Consider the following 15356-nt stretch of genomic DNA (forward strand, 5'->3'; position numbering starts at 1 on the left):
AATAGCATTTTTGGCAGTGAATGATAAACTTGAGCAGTTGAGGTTTACATGACAGATGAAGTGAACATGTCTTTGTCTATACATTAAATGACCCAGCACTGGCCTTTTTCATCTCTTCTCCCAACCTATCAGACTATTTATAGATTTTTACTACAAATGGACCTCCTGAACAGAGGAAGGCAGATCAGCTAGATCTGAAGAAAGCATCACGGTGGAGCTGTGCCCATAAAGCCATCATTCCTGGGCAGGAATCCCATTTTAGTGATAACCTCCCAGGAATATTAACTCTTCCTTTACCTGACAGGCATTTTTAGAGTATTTCACAGTTTTTAGCGAGTGAAGGGTTGTTCAGGGAGATCTTTTGATAATACAGGTATTAGTTTGAAAGCAAAGTGCCATATCCTGGCTAGAGCTCTCAGAGACATCCAGGAAATGAGATCTACTGCCACTACACAGATTACACCTGGCTGCAGGAACTTGAAAGCCATGGTTCAGAGCTCTCAGCTTGAATGAAAAGTGGACACTTCTCATTACATAGTCCTTGATGGGTAGATGGTGATAATACTCAAGGATGGCAAAGATTTGGGGGCTTTTCTCTGTCATGCCTCATAGATAAGAAAGCCTTGCTGGAGACCTGCAGTCCTTGCTCTGTTAACTCTGGAGGAATATATTCAGGGTCTGTTTTTTTAAAATGTTTTAATGTTCATTAGAGTGGAGACTCTTCCATGACCTTGGCTATGGAGCTGCACAGTAATGTGCCCTGTCTGTGCAGGGAGTCCTAGTGGAAACCAGGAAATTTCTACAGCAGTGAGTATGAGGCTCTCATCCCTGGATACTTTGTCTTGGTATGTGAGGGTCAGGTCATGTGGATTTGAATCCTGCTGTGTACAGGAGGGACTTTGCAGTGAGAAAAAGAGTTCTATCCCTATTTTGAGTGAGTTTCCAAGCTATTGCATAAAAAAATATTTGAATAAACACGTTCTTAATTTTTTGGTGCTCTTCTGCAGGGCTGCTTGTGCTGAGGCGCCTCCTGGGCTGAGCTGCCACTGATCTCAGCAAGACTTGGTGGTGAGGTGGGTCTGGTGAGCAGACCAGATCTCAAAACACAGGTACTTCTAGGCTCAAGAAGGTGTCTTCAGCTTCACAGTGAAAAATATTGTCAAGCCTCCCCTAGGTACACTGGAGACTTCAGATTTCAGAGCAGCTTGTGAAAGAGAGGTTTAGGACCACAGTTTTTGACATATGAGCCTGAGCTGGGAGCTAGGGAGGCTGAAGGCTCCCAAACCTTCCAGGAGGATCAGGTACCCCAGGTTCTCTGCTGGGGGGCTGCAGTCTGTGGGATGTTCTTCAAAGCTGAACAGCAGCTCTCCAGGCCCTGCAGGGAGGATTTGGCTGCTCCTTGCCTTTAGGATGCCCTGGTACATATTCAGCTGCTCATGGCTCCAAGCAAGATGCTCCTTTCCCCATCTTCCCTATTCCTCCGGGACAGGGGACCCAGGCAGTGTCAGACTCATAAGGCTTCAAACATCCAAATGTTTTAGGTACTTGGATGAGCTGATGAGTTTTCCAATCCCATGCTGTGTAGAGGAACACAGAGCAGCTGGGAGAGTGTAGATTTAGCCTGGCGCATATCTGAGGAGTTTTTGAGGATGGGAGAAAATATTTCCTGCAGCTCCTAGGGCTGGGAGCAAAGGTGGCTCTTGGAGCCTGCAGGAGCTTGGCTCCGTACTTTGAAGACATGAACATCCAAGGTATCCTGGGGAGGGAGAGCAGAATGGGCTCTCTCTGCTCCAACAGCTGCTTCCAAACCACTTCTGCAGGCAGGCAAATCTGCATCATTCCAGAAAGAGCAGAGGCCTCTCCAAAAGTGAACTTGCAGAGGTGGAGGAGACAAACAAGAGTTCAGCCCTTCATGCTGCCAAAGAAATGCCTCTCACCTCGTAGAGGACAGCACACCACTCTTGGAAACCTTGTGAGTGCAGTGGGAGCTCCGTGCTTTAGTAGCATTTGCAAAAAGCATCCCTTTCCCAGCCATCCTGCTGTGTTCCTCTTCAGAGCCACACTGGGCTGTGAGAGGCACCAGATCTGGCAGTGGCACACAGGACCTTGTGGCCATGTCCCCATGGCTGGTCCCCAGCCCAGCCTGGCATCCTGAGCTCTGCATGTCAGTGCATTTCATGGCATGGACCAGCATGGCCTGGCTTGGAGGAGAAAGCAGAGAAGACAAGCTTGGGGCTGGACTCTGTCTGTCTGTCTGTCTGTATGTCTGTCTGTCTGTATGAAGGTGCCTGGTCCCAAGATGCTGAAAAGTCACTGAGCACACAAATCTTCAACAGGACTTGTCCATCATCTCCCAGCCCTGTGAGGAGTGTAGGCTCTAGTAAAACATCTCAGGTATCACTAGACATCAGAGCACAGATTCAGTCTGGTGTGAAGAATCCTAAGTGTTGGCGTTTTCCTGTTCACTGGGTGTCCAGATTCCTGCTCCAGCCACTGGACATCCAGTCAACACAGCTGGGTAGCCTAGACAGAGACTCAGGCACAAGCCAGAAGGGTCCCCAGTCTGTTTCCTACATGTAGATGCCATTTCAGAGGTGATAACTTCACTTGTGTTTGTTCTTCTTTGTTTGCATGGGCTTCCACTTGCCATGACTAAGTGCCAAGGGACAGCTCCAATGGCTCAAGGTGCCACCAGGTACACAACCAAATTGAACCCCAGCACCATCTCCCAAGCTGAGTGGGCAGTGGTCTTGTCACTTGGCCAATTGATCAATGGAGGGATAAAACGGAGCAGATTTCAGCCTCTTTTGTCCTCATTTAAACCCTTGAGTAGAGCTTGAGCCATGTGATCAACGTGGGCTGTGTTGGTGGGATGGAAAGCAAGAGGAGCTGCTAGAGGTGCTGTAGCCAAACTTTAACTCCAAAGGGAAAACTCCACAGCAAAGTTTACAGGAATAAAGAACAGAAGCAGATAGCAAGAGGATTTGTCCATGAAGACATTTCAACACTGTCCACACAACTGTCTGGGGTAAATAACAGCTGGATTCTCACAGTGCTCCTATGCTACCCTGACCACTTAGGGATTCACTTATGTGTTTCCAAATGTGTTTTTTCCTCTTCCCTCACAAAAGCAGCTTTTTGTGAATGAGAGCAGGTCCATCAATGGGAAACAATGGCTCATAAAGATGTAATGATTCATTTGGAGCCCTGCCAGGGGTTATTGTTGCTCCCAGTGAGCTTTTGCCTGAGCTGGAGGTTGCATTCAGAGCCTACAGTTTCCTTGCTTTGCACCTCTGTGAAGGGAGCTTCAGTGTGAGGATACTGGGAACTTGGCTGAGCTCATTTTGGTACAAAGTTTTCCTTTTATTCCTTTCCCATATTATAGAAACTTAGGTGTGAGACCAGACTCAGGTAAACACAAAACTGTATCTGAGGATTTTCCTTACCACATGAACATGTGGATATTTTTTCCCACAGTGACCAAGAGAAGAAGCAGGTTGCAACCAATCTGTGTCTTCACTTTTTCCACTTCTTCTCCTGTGACATGAGCAAATCTTCAAGAGTCTTTAGTCAATATCTACAAAGGCATTTGAACATACAGTTCTGCAGTGCCACTGTGATAGTCATGGTGCAGCAGCCTGGTCCCATGAGCTGTCTGGCTGTGTGATGGCGCATCTCCTCCTTTCTGTTGTGTAGGAACACATGTTCCCTTCCTTCTCGGCTTGCCACAGTAAATACAGCCCCGAGAAATCATTCTTCTAACACCAATAAAATCTGTCATTTCAAATTTTTTAAAGCAGTCTGTTTTGTAGCTATTTTTGGGAGCTCTGCCCTGTGTAAAATTCCATGCCCATTTCAAATACGCTCACTACATTTCTTCCATCCTCTTGCTCTGCCATTCTGGCTAAAATTAAGATTAAAAATAAAAATAAAATCCCAACAGCAATGTTCTGTACAGGCCAAAGTGTCTCAGACAAACTGGCAAAGCAGAGAGATTTTGAGGCTCAGTGGCCCAACCTTCAGAGCCCTTAAGGCTTAACTTTCCATTAGTCAACAGCACAACTCATGTAGGACCTATTTCAACTGGTCAGAGAAGGACACACATGACTGATTGGTTAATGGCAGATCATCTGGCACTTGGGAATTTTCCACAGTTTAACTTTTGCTGGAGGAGGTTGGGTGGAACCACCTGCTCCCATCCCTGCTGTGCAATGGGATGGGTGCCCAGCAGCATAGCAGCAATGCCAACACCAGCTGGGCTGGTTCCCAACCTTGACAAGGGCTACCACAAGCTGTGTATCAGAAAAATGCCAGTTCAGTGCAGAAATGTCCCTTTGTGCCCTTGCACCTTGGCTGCTTAAAGTGACTTTTGACAGGTAACATGCAATTCTTCACTGCAAGGAATATTAATGTTGGAATGGGCTGCCCAGGGAAGTGGTGGAGTCACCACCCCTGGAAGTTCAAGAAACAGCTGGAGGTGGCACTTAGTGCTGTCTTTTACTTGACATGGTGGTGTTTGGTCAAAGTTGCACTCAATGATCTTGGGGGTCTTTTCCTATTTCAGTGATTCTGTAATTCTGTGTTTAATTTCATATGTGGGTATGTAATCAGTGACCATCTCTGATAATACATAAGCTTGGACATTAGAGGGATTTATCTATCCCAGAGTAGAAAAAGGGAGAGAAAAATCTATTCCCTTTAATTTCCAGCTTCATGGACTCATGTTCTTCCTGCCCTACTCTTGTTAAGTGTGTCCTCGCTCGCTCTCAGCCAGTTTGCTGTAAGTGTGTACCAAACTCAAAGGTCTGTGGCTGGGATGAGGTGAGATGTTGGAAAAGAAACAACACATTTGTTTTATGTAGATCAGCACAGCCAATGGAGGAATTGCCAGGGCTTTATTGGGCCAAAATCAGCTGGCTGGAATTAGGTGGACTTCTTGGCAATCCTGTCATGTTGATGAGTAAATGTCAAGAATCTGAACATGATGGATGCAATCCTGTGGGTTAATGTTTTGCAGCTAAGTCTCCTGTAGAAAAAGGTGGAGAGGGACTTTTGACAAGGGCATGTAGTGATAGACCAAGAGGGAATGGCTTTAAACTGACAGAGACTGGATATTAGGAAGAAATTCTGTCCTGTGAGGGTGGTGATGCCTTGGCACAGGTGCCCAGAGAAGCGGTGGATGTCCCATCCCTGGAAAAGTTCAAGGCCAGCCTGAAGGGGTCTCTGAGTGACCTGGTCTAATGGGATGTGTCCCTGCCCATGGCAGGGGTTGGAACAAGATGATCTTTAAGGTCCCCTCCAACCCAGACCATTCCATGATTCTATGACTCTATGAAATCAATGGGAATTTTCTTTTCTGTCCTTTGGCTTCTTGGCAGGATCTTCCACACAAATTATGATAGGCCATGTGTCATGCACTGTGACATGAATGCAAGAGCTGTCACAGGACTTTATGTGTCTTTACTTGAGATGCATTAGCTGTTCCTGGTCTTCTCCAGAATAGTCATTTTGGATAAAAGAGTTTCCCAAAACAGTTTGTTAAAACAACCAAATGAAACCTGAAATTATTTTAATTCCTCTTTTGTTTAAATTCCACGTTGCTTCTGGCTGAGTGCTCTTCTTCCTGTGTGTATCTACTGAGTAGCCTTGTCTACACCCAGAGCAGGGGGTGACAGCAACCTGCCTTGGACAGGAAGCTCTCTGGGCTGCCCCTGAACTACAATTTAAAGTGATCAACCTCTTGTATGAATATGGCAAACCATCAACATGCTCTGTGGTATGTGCAGGGATTTGTTCCATAGACAAATCCACTTGTGAGCCTGAGTCTGACACTTCCTCTGATGATGCAAAGGAGCCCTAAAAGTATGCAAATGTAGTAATTTTTATTTTTTTTTATGTCTGCTCTGGCATGGAGGAAATAAAGATAGTAAGAGAGAAGGTAAAAAGGGTCTGGTGGTAGTGGCAAAGTTACTGCTCTCAAGGAACTGTTCTCTACAGCTGGAGACCACATTCTGAAGTTGTGTCTCTGTCTGTGGGTGGACAGGAGTCATGCCTGAGTCATGCCTGGGGTTCTGTTTATTTCCTCTTCCTTTAGCTTCAGTCAGAGCTCTGCAGTCTTTTCACCCTCCCCCCACCCAACTGCATGTTTCTCCTGCCCCATTTGCACTGGGCAAATGCTGAAGTCGATTCCTAGGAACTGACTGAAGAGATTTGGAAGTGAAAAGGTCTTGGAAAAATGAAACACTGCTTAATCCCATGCTGGAGCAGTTCCTCAACCAGACTTTCTGCAGAATAGGAGCGTGGGAGCTCATGTGTGCTCGGGAGGTCGTGGTGGGTGAAGCAGGACCGGCCTTTGCTGCAGCAGTTTGGAGATGACTGCAAGGCCACCCTTGGGCAGATGCTGGTAAGGACACAGTGCCATGGGTCATTACCCTTCTGAGCTCCGAAATGCTTCTTTTCTGATGTGCACTTGGCCTCTGACATCACCCCCTGAGCTGCTGTACCAGCCTGTTGGAGGGCATGTGCTGTGCAGACTTGGCCGATGTGACCTGAAACATGGAGCTCTCTCCATCTACTTACACAACTGGGGGTAGCCACCAACCTGCCTTCAGCCAAAAGCCTGTCAAGAAGATTCATTGACATAAAAAGCAACAGTAAAATATTTAAGGAATAGCTGTTCCATTGGTATATTTTATATTTTTTTTAAATTTGCACTATATAAAGCTTTTCTGTGGGTTTGAGCAAGGAATCGAAACTCTTTCCTTTAGGTGTTTACTAGAAACAGGTACACATTTCATTCCTGGAAATTATTTCAGTCCCGTTATTGATTTGTTTCTATTGATGGCTTTGGGAGCTTTTGGCAAAAGACCATGAGTATAAAACAGGGGAAAGAAGTAGATCTCAGCAATATTGTTTTGATTCCATGCACCCAATGACGATGTGGCCATAGATTAATGGGAAACTGATGTTATTTATCTTTGTCTGCCAGCACAGCTCTGAGGCAAACCCATATCAAGCACTGAGAAACAAATGGGGCTGTGCAGCTGCTCTGTGCTGTTACCAGAATCAGCCTCTGGTTCTGAGGTCTTCCAAGGTCACTTCTGATTGCTTTGGATGGGACACAATGGCATAAGCATGAGCTCCCATCTAGATGATATTTGTTATGACCTGTCTTTTATGTCTTTGATCTAATTAGGGCTATTGTGATATCCCATTACTTGTAAGGAGTCTGTATTTGTAAGTAACGTTCTGATCTTTGTTCTTAGTTTCAGTTCTGTTCTTTCACTTCCAGCCTTACTGAGTCAAAATGACTCCTAAGTTATCCTGGGTCTTAAAATCTCCCTGGTGTGCCTGCAAGGGGAGATGTGGGCTCGGTAGAAGAGGAGACAGTCTCCAAGACCAAGTGCAGAACCTGGTGGTGCTGAGTGTGTTGCTGCAGAACCAGCTCACCCTAGTCCTTTCCAGGTATCCCTGCTGCTCTTCCCATTTCCCACCTGCTCTTCCTGTCCTCCTCCTCCAGGTTCATAATAGTTATTTACCAGAAAACACTCTGACATGTCCAGTGAGGGAAATCCTACCCATCTGAGAGTGAGGATGAGGAGCTTGTTTGCTCCAAGGGAGGAAGAAAGAAGCAGTGACTACCTGTGGCTTGATGCTGATCATCTCCTCTCCTGGCTTTGGTGGCTCAGCAAAGGTGAGGCATTTTCTCCCAGGTTTCTCCAGAGCCTGGAAAGCAGTGTGATCTTGGGGATGTCTGTGGAGAGTGAGATGTTCCCAGTTCTAGGAAGTGCTGTCACTGGACATGCTGTTTCTTTGACTGGGCTTTGTGCTCTGGCCCGTGCTTTTACTGCAGAGTGCTGCTGCAAGGGCAGCATACCAAGGGCTTGACTCAGCCCTTGCTTTGCTTTTTATGGGCTCCCAGTCCAGTAGAGCCAGGATGCTTGGCTAGCCCAAGGTCATCTTCTGAGGTACTCAGATACTGCAGAGAAGTGCAAACCCCTTCATTTCAAATGTGGAAAGTGGATTTCTGTGGAGGATGAGTGGATAGCCAGTCTCAAATCACTCTGAAGGAGGCCAAGTGTGGTGCATGTTCCCTTCTCCCTCATCCATCAACCCTGCTCTGGCCTGATGCAAGAAGTCTGATAACCTTTTTCAAAGGACCAAAAGGAACAATCTGAATCACTTGAGGATGAGTCAAGTTTGGATGGATTGCCCACAGGCAGGCTTGGCAGCTGGCCTAGCACCTTTGCAAAAGGATTAACCTGTTCTGTCCCGTCCCAGCAAGTGGGAGAAGAGCTCTTCTCAGGGTGGCTTGTGTTTCCAGACTGGAGCCCACCATGTTCTGCACAGCTGAGGGTTTTTGGGGAAGGCACATCAGGTGCCAAGTGCAATGTTCCTGGCAGCTGGGGACACAGATGGGGTCCATGTGCTTGAGGAATAGGCTGAGGTGAAGGGGGCAATGACACTGGTCTGGAGGAGCTTTAGCTGAGCTGTTTTCTGTGATTTCCCTCCTCATCCCTTGTCTGTGATTCATTTCCCACCACTGGGGGCTGTGATCTCTGGTTCTTCTCTCTGAGTTCAGTGAGAATTTTGCTGTGGACATAAAGGTAAGAAATACCTGCCCATTCCGGGACTTTGAGTCACCAAGAGTCACAAGCTCAACCTCCAGATCTGGTAGAGGTGCTGGGTTTGGGTGTATGGGAAGATCATAAATATGCTAAGTTGGAAGGGACCCACTATGATCATCAAGCCCAGCTCCTGGCCCTGCACAGGTCACCCCAAAGATCACACCATGGTCCTGGGAGCATTGTCCAAATGCTCCTTGATATCAAACTGTTATAATCAGATGGTCAGGAATAGTCAGGCTCCAGTTACCTCAACAGGGGCATTTAGTGGTATTTGGGATACCTTTGGAAATACTGATCCGTTGGTTCAGAAGGTCGTGAATCTCCTGTAGTTCCTGAGAGGACAAATCTTCCATCCCCATGTGGACTTCCCAGACACTGGCATGAGACACTTCTGGAGCTTGAAGCTTGCGCAAGCTGTGAGATGGAGGACAGTGGCTCTCACCCTTCTGAGGCTGGGTGTCCCAGTTTCTCAGCTTGCCACTTCTGGTCACTCCTTGTAGCTCTGTTAAGGAATTTGGGGCAGGATACTCGAACTTTACATGGATAATGGCTCTATTTGGGAAATAGCAGATGTATCTCTTCAGCATGCAATGTATTCCAGCTTAACACCCCTCCTGGCTGGAAGGCAAGTACAGATGCTCATGGAAGGTCTGTACCTGCTGATTGGACTTCTTCTTTCTCATTAAGCTCTTCTACCTTCAAAGGAGCTGAACCTTTGGGTTGAAAGATGAATTTCCAGGAGCTGTATTAGGTAGGACATGCAGCAAACCCAAGCTACAAAACGTGTTCTTCTCCACTCAACCCTTGCTGCGTAATTCTAATGGTACCCACACCCATAAAACCCTTTGGCCAGCTGGTTGGAAATTCATCTCACTGTCTCCAGGGTGGGATTCAGCTGTGGATGGAGACCCAGATGTGTGGGAGTCTCCATGTCTGTGTATCCATGTGTACTGGCTCTGAACTCCTATTATACCTTGCAGAGAGAGACCGTCCAAAAAAGTCTCGATTCACTTCCAAATGTGTGGGTTCCTAACACTGTGTGAGATGCTTCCCAGCATCTCCCTTAGAATCCTGGAATGGGAGAATCATTAAGGTTGGAAAAGACCTTTTAAGATCATCAAACCCAACTCAGCCTCCAGCTGCTCACAGGAATTGGGTTTTTCAAATCCTGGCTGCTTGTTGTCCTAAACTTTCCACCTCTCTAAAACATCCCCAAGGAGCTGGGGAAAACAACCCAGGTATCTTCAACTTTCCTCCAGCTTCTCAGAAGCAAAGGAACAGCACAGCCTGAGCCGCTTGTCCCCCTCCTTTCCCCAGCTTTTCCTAGGGAACGCTCTGGCCTGTCCTTCTGCAGCGTTTCGTGACACCAGTTCCTCCGAAGGCAACACAACCGCAGGGCAGAGGCGAGGCACATTCCTAATAGGACCAAGATAGCTTTTTCCCATAGCTCCCAGGCAGTGGGAACAGGGCACTTTTTCAAAGGACTGCTGTGCCTAAAGTTAAAATAACAGGAGGAACAGAGTGGGAGATCCAAGCTGGATTAGAGTGCTTGGGGCTCGATTCCTTCCAATTGAAGTAGGAAAGAGAAGATGACAAAAGGATGCACTTGGTGAGTTTCCAAAAATACTTGTGTGACCATTTTGATATCTCTTTGGTCTCACAGCACCACGGGAATAAATCTGCCTGATTTGAGTTTGTACACACAATCCAAACCGCAGCTTTGTTTTGTTAACAGGGATTACCCAGGCCTGTGGTTTTGTTGTTGTTTCCAAAAGATTTCTCCTGCTGTTGGGGTAGATGAGTCCCACTTCCCAGTGAGTCCCTCTTCCTACCCCCCCATGGAAGAACAATATTGATATAAAGTCTAAACCACTTAAAATCAGATGGACTGAGTGTTGTTTTACAACTTGGAAGCCCCAAGCTATCTTTGTCCCTCTGATTTTTCCATAATTTTACAAGTAATGGAAAATCTTGTCTGCTTTCAACCTATAAATCTCCATCAGCTACAGAAATGCCTCTCATGAGAGAATAAATATATGGGTTCTCTGGGGTCACCATGGTGTTGTAGGTGACAATCTTTGAAGCTTTCACAATGGAGCCTGTAAGAGCAAGGAAAGGGAAAATGTGCTCCTTGTTATTTTAAAGCTATATCTTGAAAAACAGGAACTCATGCCAGGACAGTTTATTTTGGTTAAAGCCAAGTTGTGCAGCAATTCCCGAGGGAAGACTGAACTTGAGAGCAGAGAGCAGGAGAGAGACAAGCTTGGGGGGAGACTGAGTGTTTAATCAATGCTGAGTGATTGTTGATGCTTGGGAGCACCAGCACCAGTTTTGGATCAGGTGAACAATGTTCCCCACAGATGTCCAGACAGTTGCAAGCCATGAAGAACACTGGGAATTTAAGTCACAGCTGAACTCACCTCGTCCAACACGTCAATGTCAGTGCAGCTCAGCCTTTGTGCTGTTTTGTCTTCATGTGTCCCACCATAGCTGGAGCTGAGGGGATGCACAGGCTGTGTCTACAGCAGTAAATCACTCAGGAGCATCCCAGGAGCATGAACATCATCTATAAACTGGATGGGCTACGAGGCAGGGACTGGCTGAGCAAAGTCCTTCCCACTGTAGGAGATCAGGTTTGTGATGACCTGAGGATTCTCAACATGCACAAGTCTGTAAGACCTGACAAGAGGCATCCCAAAGTCCTGGGGGAACTGGCTGAGGCAGTTGCCAAGCCACTCTCTAAGATATTTTTTTAAATAGTCATGGCAGTCAGTGAAGTCCCCAGGGACTGAGAAGAGGAAACCATTGAACTTGTTTTTAGTGAGAATAAAAAGAGAGACCAGGAGGACCCTGGGAATGACTGACCTGTCAGCCTAACTTCTTTTATCACTACAAAATCTTGTGATGAGGATTTTCACAGTATGACCACATCACATGAAGAACTGACTTGCATTTTGCCTTGAAGATTCCTTGTTTTAGTCTCATCAGATTTCCATAGATTTTGCATTAAAAGAGACAGTGAAAAAATCACTAACGCTTCTGTTCCTTTTGTGGTTTTACAAATCTCTGCATTCTTCCTATTGCTCTCTCTTTCTTTTTTTTTTCCCAGCCTGAAAAATCCTAGCGTGCAATTCACTCCTAACTTTCAGTGTGCTGAAATCCAAGATGTTTTCATGGGGCTTCCAAACCAAGATCTTGTTCCAGCCCATCATTTCAATCTGTGTTTTGAAACCCTTCTTAATCCACTTCCCATTCTTCCCACATGGAACTAGCAGCACAGCTTGATCCTCAGAGCAGCTAAATTTTCCATCCAGAGAGCTGTGATCATTTTATGGAGAGACAGAAGGCAGCAGAGATAAATGTCAGTGGCAACATGTGGTTGTTAAATGTGAGCAGCAAAATTCGCCCAAGGCCTGTGAGACTACGTGTCACCTCCTCCTTGTTCACCTGCCAGGGACATGGAAAAGCAGCTGCAATTCAGGGAGGCAGCATGGGCTGTGGGATTTGAAATCACACCCTGGGCTTTGGAGCCAAATCTCCGTGACTGCAAACTCCAAAGGAGTGTGTGAGAGCTGCGAGCAGGAATCACCCTGGCCACACATCCCTGCTCCTTCCAGGAACACCACGTCTGCAGCCAGGGCCCTGGGGACTTCTGCAGTGTCTTCCATCCCTCTGAAGTCCTTTGGAGAACTGGACAAGCTGGCTTTGCCTGGAAAGGGAAGAAGGCCTATCCTACTGGAAAGCAGCTGGAATGAGAACAGATCAAAGCTACCCTGAGACAGAGCAGTGGAAAACATTGGAGGAGGAAATTGCAGAAAACTCATTCTACCCTTTGGATAAGACCCAGCAGGATCAATTTTTCCTCTGACTTCTCTTTGTGATGGTTCCTGGAGGGGTTGTCACTGTAGGTGCTGTGCCTGTCACCAGGTGGGAGGGAATGGATGAGAAGAAAATGATCAACGAGAAGCAATGATCAATGTTCAGTGATCCTCCATCCTGCTGGTTTTGGGTACCCCACCTGCTGGATGCTCTTCTCCCATCCAACATGTTTGGAAAAAAACAGTTTTTCCTTTTCCAGAATTTCTGACCAACCCATTCCCACTCCACACTTGTTTGTCCCTTTGTGTACCCTTGTTTTATTTTTATATTCTGGAGATGTAGATGTTTGGAGAGAGAGCTGGTGGGTCTCAAGTGCTGCATCATCTCATCTCATCTCATCTCATCTCATCTCATCTCCAAAGGATTTTCTGTCTCAGGAGAGTCTTCCTTTCCATCCTCTTCTCACCAGCCAGATTCTTTTTCTGGGAATTGCCTTTCTGAATCTGCCAATCCCTTTTTGCCATATCTGCTGTATTCCCTGGCTGCAAAAAGAGAATTTTCAAGCTGCTTGCCACAGTCAGGATTGACAAACCCTTGTCGGGAAATTGCTGGACAAGAAAGGGCTGCTGAGAAGGCAGATTGTCATTACAGACCAAAGTATTCCCATCGAGGACTTTGGCAGTTAAAAACATGTAGTTTAATGGCTCTAAGAGTTAATTACTGCATCCTGTGCTTTTATTATTTATTTTATTTTATTTTATTTTATTTTATTTTATTTTATTTTATTTTATTTTATTTTATTTTATTTTATTTTATTTTATTTATTTTATTTTATTGTATTTTATTTCACCTTATTATATTACACTTATTTTATTACTTTATTTTATTACTTACATAAATTTTATTTCATTTTTGCTCTCTAAAAGAATCCTCGGCTTTTTTTGCCTCTTTTTTTTTTCCAAATAGAAAATAATCTCACCTCAAAACATAAAAGGAAAAATTCTGATTTGGCTGCAATTAGATTTAAATGAACATCTTAGTCAGGATTAAACAGAGAGAGGTTGCTGCACCACAGCCACTTCCCATGTCTGAGTTAGCAGGGATGTGTTCCCTGGACAGTCTGCCCTGCTGCACGTGCTCCATAATTTGGGGACATAGGAATGACCAGGGGTTGCCATATGGAGAAGGGACCCGTGCCTGCGGATGGCAGCTGTGGGGTAGGGGAAGGTGTGGGACAGAGGCACCCCAAGGAACCCGTGTGGGGAGCGCTGTGGGGCAGGCTGGGCCTGTGCCCAGCATGGGCAGGGGACCAGGGGAGCAGCCAGGGCTGGTGGCAGAGCAGAGAAAAAGGCACTTTTTGGCGTTGGCTTTCTGAGTGCAGGAAATGTGAAGTTCCAAGTCCCCTTATAAGGAAGAGCAGAAGAGGAGCCATGAATCATGGCAGGGCATGAGCTGGGGAAGGACTGCAGGGCACACGTACTGGAGAGGTTGGGCTGGGAGGATCCACGGCAAACTTGGAGCAGCATGAGGTGCCTTTCTGTGCTGTGTCCAGCCTCAGCAAACATGGACTTGTGCCTCCTCCTGTGCTGTTTTCTTTGTGGGTGCTTTGAGCAGGGTTACTCTGACACACCTGAGCCTGTGGGGTGACCTGACCCCAGCCCAGGTGAGGGATGAACAGGTTACAAGGACATTTGGAACAGGATCCCCAGGAAAGTGGTCACAGCACCAAGCCTGACAGAGTTCAAGAAGTGTTTGAACAACAATCTCAGGAACTTTGTGGGATTCTTGTGATTGTCCTGTGCAGGGCCAGGGGTTGGACTTGATGACCCTTGTGGGTTGCTTCCAACTCAGGATATTCAATGATTCCATGGTTTGATCTCTCTCTTCCTATCAGGGCTAAAACCAGACTGGAAATCTTCAGAGTCACTGGCAGATCTCCTCCTGACTTCAGCAGCCTCAGGATTTTGCATCATTGCTGGGTAATTTGCCCAGAACAATTTTGGGAGGAAGTATTAAGAGAAAGGATCCTGTAGATGACCAGTGGCCAGCCTTCATATATGAGTCTCTGGATACTCTTATTCACCATCTGTATTAACTCCAGATGTGCACAGATTGAAAAATATATTTGGGGAGCATCTACTGACCTGACAAAGTGAAATAATTTCCACCAGAATTCCCATTTTAAATTATTTGTTCCTATCTTTCTGCTCCTTTGCAGCAGAACCTGTGGGATTGCAGTTGGAAGGGAGAAGATGGGGCAGCTTGATGAAATTATGTGTATTAGCATTTTTTTTCTATTCCTGACTGGAAAAATCACTCTCACCACTTCCAGGGCAGAAGCTCATGAGAGAGCAGGAGTTCCTGGCAGTCCCCATCCAGTGCAATGGAAGGTGTGCCAGCGCTGTGGGACATGGGAATGGCATGGCAGCATGGACCATGTCCCACAAAGTACCTAAACCCAGCTCTGAGCATGAGACTGTGCCACCAGACCCAGCCCTGTGACTGCACAAACTCTGTGCCACCAACACTCTGTGCAGAGCATGTTTGGAGCCAGTGGCTTCAGAAATCATAGAATCATGAAGTTTGGGGAAGATATCGAAGATCATCTAGTCCATTAACCCAGCACTGCCAAGTCCACCACTGAACCACGTCCTTAAATGCCACATCCATGTTTTTTTAGCCCTTCCAGGAATGGTGATTCTACCACTTCTCAGGGCAGCTTATTTCAGTGCCTGAGCACCCTTTCAGTGAATAAATTTTTCCAATATCCAATCTAAACCTGCCCTGGCACAACTTGAGGCCATTTCCTTTCATTCTGTCACTTGTCACCTGGGAGAGGAGATTGGCTCTGGTCTCTTTTCAGAGAGTTACACAGAGTGATGAGGTCCCCCCTGAGCCTCCTCTTCTCCT

This window comes from Camarhynchus parvulus, chromosome 2 (assembly GCF_901933205.1).
Source record: "Camarhynchus parvulus chromosome 2, STF_HiC, whole genome shotgun sequence".
NCBI lineage: Eukaryota > Metazoa > Chordata > Aves > Passeriformes > Thraupidae > Camarhynchus > Camarhynchus parvulus.